At 35.8% G+C, this 7,407-nt stretch overlaps 1 long non-coding RNA gene across 1 annotated transcript; it reads right to left on the bottom strand.

Annotated features, from left to right (window-relative positions):
- Positions 1–850: 850 nt before the first annotated feature.
- LOC122080322 lies at positions 851–5,700 on the bottom strand. Its single transcript, XR_006140671.1, has 2 exons — positions 5,357–5,700; positions 851–1,188 (listed from the first exon to the last, which is right to left on the bottom strand). It is a non-coding gene; the product is annotated as an uncharacterized LOC122080322 (long non-coding RNA).
- Positions 5,701–7,407: the final 1,707 nt, after the last annotated feature.

Raw genomic sequence — 7,407 nt, 5'->3', positions numbered from 1 at the left:
TTTGGTTGCAATAGAAGTAAAGTGAAATTCATTTCCTAGAGTTGTTTGGTCGGATGTAAAATAGATGTAAAATTTTAAAAAATTGAAGATGCTATATATATTTACTAGAAAAGGCAAAAAAAATTTAAAAGGCTTAATAACCTCAAAGCCACCCTAATTTATGAATTTGAAATGAAATTTCAACGAATACAATACATTGGATGCATGACTTCATATGATATATAAGTTTTATTCTCCTGTTAATTATCATTACAAACAGCTTGTACTCAATTCTTTGTTCAATAGTGACTCTCTCACTCCCTTTAAGCAAATTCAAAATTTTTAAGGAAATTTTTAAAGTAAAGAAGACCGATAGTGGGCATTTCCTTTTAGAGCCATTGTTAGGTTGTTTTAGAAGCTCTCCAATAACCATTCTCAAAAGCAATCCCTACCAGTGCTGTTACTTGAAAGTTGAGACCTCAAAAATGCAACATGGAAGCCAAATTATTCTAATAATAGAGGAATCATGGATCAACCCCAGCTGATTAAAAATAAGGTATTCTTTGTTCATCATTTCTAAAAGTTAAGTGTAGCTTGCATGATTAAGACTTGATCCTACAAAACAAAGATGTAATGTAGTGCATACAACAGCAATTAATAGATAAAAAGAATCACTCCACTCTCTCTCTCTCTCTCTCTCTCTCTCTCTCTCTCACACACACACACACACACACACACACACACACACACACATCCACAAACACACACAGTACATTCAACTACTCTTCTTTAAAATATAAACAACAATTAGAAAAGTGTAAACCTCTATTTGTTTGGACTGCTGCTTGTGAAGGCATGTCGTGATATAATGAACTGTGAACCCAAATACTAGAACTTATAAAAAGAAGTAAAGCTCTCACAACAAGTACAATGACGATCCTTGGAAAAATGTTCAGTGATCATATTAGAAGTTTGTTTTCAACTAAAACACTTTGTAACTTCTCATTTCACAGAAATGAATAGAAAACTCATATTAAGTTCATTTGATACAAAACTAATCAACTTCATCCATGAAATTACTGTTCATGAAAAATATCTAATGTTCAAAAAGATCACAAGCCCTATTGCATTACTTTAAACATTTTGAGTTGGAAGGTGGGTTTGGATGGACCATGGAAGCAGTGACACACAATCCTTTTGCACTTCTACCTGCAGAGTAAGAGATTATCAGTGTTGACTTCTGTTTAATTCTAGATTCAAAGGGCTGACGTAAATCCACGCATAAACAGATTTAAAAAACAGAAATTCATATATTTGCTGTAAATTTAAAGCCAATTTTGATCTCTCCCTATCTTCAGGCACAACATTATATAAACTTGGTTGCATTTCTATGAATCCCTTGTCATTTCCTTCAGTTAGTAGCCCTCCTAGATGACCTCTGCATGGAACAAACAAACACAAAAAGAAGAAGAGGAAGGCACTAAAGAGATGCAAGAAGTTAGCTATTAAATTACAAAGAAAAATTTTCATGTACTGTGAGAACTCTTTCTGATTAGTAAGTAGTTCATTCTACATTTTTAAGGAATGAAACAAATTCTATTACTCATCCAAACATAATTGATAAATGGATATGTGTTCATTTCGGTGCAAACTATATGAACTCTGATGCTATGGCAACTAAAACCAAGTCAGTGGATCTAAGTGACAACCAATTGCATCCTAAACCTGAATAAAACAGCTAATGATTGTATTTATCTTACCACATCAATGGCCTTGATCAAGAAACCTCAAGATCCACCTATAGAAAACACAGATTAGATTCAGAAATGTGGTTTTCATTCATAACCATGTCTGGTAAGCTCAAGTTTCTCCTTTGTTTGGCCACAGCCCTATTTACATAATGTTGTTCTCTGGCCATACAATAGACTGCAGTAACCATTTGGGTGAACTTGCAAAAATTTGTAAGTTAAGTCATTTCTATGCCTTAGTTGAATATAAATCGCTGTCTAAGTCAAGTTAGAGCTATTTTTCTTGTCATGCAAGAAATAAAATGAAGGATGAAACATTACAAAAACCCATCAGAAAAATATGTCACTGTGGAACCAGCAATTCATACATAATTCAAGGCAACACAATGATCAATTGCAAAATCTATCTCAGCTAAAATATGGATTTCCAACTGCTTACTATCATTGATATGACCTATTGATTGGACTTCCAGTATATCCATGCTTATTGTGAGGTAATAAAATTAAAAAGGCGATGGAAAACTGAATGCACAAGTTTGTTAGCCACTACATATGCCAAATTACAATTAGAAGAAGGCTAGGTTTTGTTTGATGTAACTGAGGTTGATTAATTACACTGAGCTATTACTATATACACCAGTACTATCTATATTGGAATTGCCCTCCATACATATGCCAATGTGTGCACGAGAGACAGAACCTCACAATTCATAATTGTTCTATTTATGTACATATCATTTTTTTTTTCAAAGCTTTAAGCTATCTTTTGATCTAGCATACAAAACTGTGAATGAGGGATTGAAAGGAGCCTCAGAAAAGTGTAAGAGGTTAGTGGCTATTAGTTCATAATGCAACAAAATAACTAACACAAACACTAATTAATGGTTTTCTTGGATATACTAAAAATAGGACCCCTTAAACCCCTACATATAGTGACTGGCTAGATGGAATTGAACTCATGGGTCTTAAAATAAATGCTTTGATAAGCGGATCACAATCACCCAGAAGATGTCTCCAGTAGGCTAGGAGATCCCAACATCAATGAAAGGTTGATGGATGAAGAAACTTTAATGACTATTCCTCACTACCAATGTGGCATTAGATGTCACCAATATCTAGATTATTCTTGTAATATGATAAATTAAGTATCATAGTAGATTAGTAGGGAAATCATCACTAGCAACCATAAACCGACTCATCAATTGAAATCTTCTTAACTATCAACTTATTAGGACCAGAATGAGTATTATTTCCAGAATTAGTTCAACAAAAATCCACTTTGATCTTCAAATTACATGTACAATTGGAAACTTTTCCATTGTTCCTTGACAATTAGTTATCAGCACAAAATTACTAGGTATTTCCTACACATGGTAATGAAAATTGAACTAAATCCCAGTTGGAGTAGCAATCCGTATCACATGATTTACTAATTGCTACCAGCCCAAACAAGAAGAACCATAAATAGAGAGAATGATAGTAAGCCAGAGAGATGAACAGAGAACAACATTAAATAACCCAAATCTAAGTTCACTATAATTTCCAAATCATAAGAATAGCCTTGGACTACTTAACAGACACAAAAATTTCAACGAGAGTTCATTTTTGCAAAGGCACAATCCACTTGGTTTCATGATTTACCCTTTCTTATTTTAGGGTGGGAGAGCCATTGGAGTCATTTCTAAAGGCGAGGGAGAGGCTGACACATGCTGGGCACCCAGCAGCCTGCCCAGCATGTGTGGGGCAATTATTTATGGAGGATATGTTTACAAAGTTTTTACCTTGCGGGGCTGTAAAGGAAGCATTAACTGCAGGTGTATACCGAAACAACAAAAGAAGGAAAGGAACAGAGGACATCAGAAGGTTTCATGGCCTCTCATGTGTTGGGTCCCCTGATACTCAATCTTCCTATACAATCAATGTGGGCACTCACTGCCCATGAAATGCCACAAAATATCTAAGAGTTCTCCCTATTTCAACTTAGAGATCAAATACCTTTTTTCATTTACAGAGTGCATAGTCTTCAAGCAGATTTCATCACACAATAGTTTACAAAAAATACCCATTCTTTTAATTTAGAAAAGAAAAAGTAAACTTTGGTGTGTTTATCACTAAATATGGATGATCTGTCCATTGTGCAATTTTTTAATTAATCTCCAAACAGTGTTAATGGATGTCCATTTGGCTTAGATCACCTCCACCATCACTCCCCCCAACCCCCACTAAGAAAGAAAAAGAAATGGTTTCGTCCATGAATTCATTGGCATGTTCACAGGTTCACCAGATTCTTCCTCTAAAACAGCCCATAAATCTTCAGTCTTTGCATTTGAGCATGCATACCTTTTTATGTATGAAGCAAGTTCTCTCTAATTGCATTGAAGTGTGTGCGTCATAAATCATGCCCAGTGCCAAAGAAAGGTAGTCAATACAAAAAACTTGACATGGCTAGCAATAAGAAAATATAACTAATATTCACCCAAAAAGAAAAGAAAAAATAACTAACAGTGAATCAACAGTCAGATGCATCATCCATAATACATAACCAATTTTTTCATTAGTCAGCCAACACATTCAACCATCTTGATTTGAAAGCAACACTAATTCAATTTGTAAAAATCGGAAGAGTTATGATAATCAACCATTCCCTGTGTGTGATGTCTTTGAGAGTGAGACAGAGAAACTTAAAGAAACGACGACCAAAAGAAAGATGAAGATAGACCTGGTTAAATGAACACCATTTGAAAGCCTCTCTCTCTCTCTCTCTCTCTCTCAAAAGGTCTCATCGATTTACATTTGTATCAATCAAGAGGTTGAGGCACTGCATATGAAAAAAATTTCCAGAGAGCATTTCTATGATAACATGTAGAGACGCGTGTTCTACTCGTTAACCAGAGAGTCTCAATCCTTCTTTGTTTCTTAAAAGTAAGGGTATCACTAATGATTGATGGCCCTACACTTCTTCCCCTTCCTTTCTCTATAAATGCTACCAATCCCTCTCAACATCAGATACTCACTTCCACCTTCACCAGTACCCACCCTTCTCTCATCTTGCTTTGAGTTTTAATTCTTCTTTGCTTTAGATAGTGTTTCAAGCATCCACAACGTTTGCTATTTCTCTTCTCTTCTGTAAGTAATATATCTATCTTTAATTGAATTACTTAATTTTTATCACTTCTGTTACCACTGTCTCTCTTGACTTTATGCTCACTGATTGCCAAAACTACACTGTGGACTAGCTACAGAAATGGGTATCGCTTTTGCTTGTAATGTAGATTGTGATAACCTTAGTATATGCCCTGTCACAATCTCTATTTCCACACCCCAATACCAGTATTAGTTCAAGCAGAGCTATAAGGCATGGCTTCAATGACCTTGGCCTCATTACCTATATAAAATGCATTTTTGATATTTATAACCTGAGATGAAATTAGTTTTTTCACAGAGCAGTGAAGGTGAGTTGGATGTTTAAATTAACAGAAACCAATTATCTATGAAACATTTCATCAAACACTTGATGAGCAGGATCAATACTCACATACCAATGTATTGCCATACACAGCTTAGTTACAAAATGAAGAAGAGATACAAAATAAAGAAGAGAATGAACATAAGTGAAGAAGAAATCAAACCTGAGGATTAGAGATTCCAAATTCTTCTCCTGAGGAAGAGAACCAACAACTTGTTGAGAAGGAAAACCACGAACAGAATGAGAGTTGCGTGAGAGAGAGATCAACTCACCCTGCTCGAGCAGGATGAGAGTCGCCAGAGAGAGAGATCGCTGAGAATCACGTGAGAGAGAGATCGCCTCACCCTGCGCACAGGGTGAGAGTCATGAGATCGCTGAGAGTCCTGTGAGAGAGAGATCGCCTCACCCTACTCGCAGGGTGAGAGTCACGAGCGGGGTGAGACTTGAAAGTCACGAGAGTGATAGAGAGACGATGAGAATAGGAATTTTTGTTTTTTCTTCCCAATTTGGTCGGAAAATAAAATGGAAAGTTTTAGTGTATAAATGAAATTTTACATGTAAAATATATTTCCCTTGCAACCAAACATCTCAATTTATTTTTTTTGGAAAAAAAATTTCACTTTACATCAAAAATTTGCATTCTCCTGGCAACCAAACAAAGCCCTTATTTTAATAAAATTATCCTTCTACCAAAAAAAAAAAAAAAGAAACGAACCCTAGGCTGATTCAATGAATCAACCTGAAGCTCATCCTCTAGTGACCGAGGAAAGACATGGATAAAAAAAGATGCACTATTCCGAGATGCTGATTTGGCCAGATAGTTCGCAATGGAATATTTTTTTTGCTAGAAATTTTGAACTTCTATTAAAGAAAAAAATGAAAGATTTAGAAAAGAAATATAATAGGTATTTGCTTCTCTGAAATAGTGAATTATCTTCCACTGAGTGGCTTGAAGATAAGGACTTAAGAAAAGCCAATCCTATAGAATATATCAAGGAATAGATTTTCTATTCACTGCTATTATGACAAACTATATAATCTGATTCGATCCCTAAATGCTGAATTCCCAGTTCTTTTGCCACCATCAAACCCTTAACCAGGCTCCAGAATTCAGCTTCATAATTTGTTCTTGCTCTTAGAGAGATCCCAAAAGATGTTATTACCATAGCATTTGAGTCACTAATAACACCACCTGCTCCCACTCTTCCGAGTTTACCTAGAGAACATTCATCCACATTAATTTTGAACCATGAGAATGCGGCCCTTTGAAGTGATATACCCATCTTAAATCCCTAAGACAACCTGAAACCCTAATCTAGCCTCAGACCCCTACGTAGCCAAATCATGCATTATCTTGTGGCACACATTATTTACACACTATATATTGATGAATTGATTCTAAATACTCTCCAATGGTGCGAAAGTAGCATGAAAAAGGATTGTCAGAAATCCCCAAGGTGCAATAAGACAAGACTCCTTCCTTGCGAATCTCAAATTTTATGAGAAAAAAAAATTTTAACCCATACAATTAGATAGTGCTCGGAAAGACAATTCTGGAAGTCAGAAACTTTAATTAGGGCAAAAATGCCAAGAAAATGACCATTTTCCCCTAGTGCCCTCACTGAAGTTCTTGTCCACAATAACTGGGGCCAACCCTTTTTTATCCTAAATAGGGGCGACCATAGGTATAACTTCTCAACTCAGTAGGTAAAATGTGGTCTTTTTGTTCATATGTGGTTATGTTACATAGTAGTGTAACAATAATTTAGATGCATGCGACATAGGATTGATCAGGGGAGAATGTTTGTTCTTTAAGTATCTAGTAGGAAGACCAAGGAGAATGTTTGTTCTTTAAATATCTAGTACGAAGACCAGTTCAATCGGGTGGATTGGGTGCTTATTACCTTCTCAACTTTGCAATTTGACACATACCCTTATCTCTAGACTAGACCAACTTTTAAGCCCTTTCCTTATGGGTTGGGCTCACGCATTAGGTCCTAAGCCCTAACCCTGGGTGATGACTCCCAATATCATATTTCATAATCCCCAATATTTTCCATTTATTAATATTCCTTTTAGAAAACTCATAAGGAATAGAGCCTTTCCGAAATATGCCCCATGTATCTCTGAATGGAATACGATAGTACGGGGCCTGCGGATGCCCAAAAGAGGGCCAAATCCAACTCCAACCATTAGCCTTACACTAGTATCTAA

Source organism: Macadamia integrifolia, chromosome 5 (assembly GCF_013358625.1).
Source record: "Macadamia integrifolia cultivar HAES 741 chromosome 5, SCU_Mint_v3, whole genome shotgun sequence".
NCBI lineage: Eukaryota > Viridiplantae > Streptophyta > Magnoliopsida > Proteales > Proteaceae > Macadamia > Macadamia integrifolia.
Note: the sequence above shows the minus strand (reverse complement) of the source record. Positions and strands in the feature narration are given on the sequence as shown.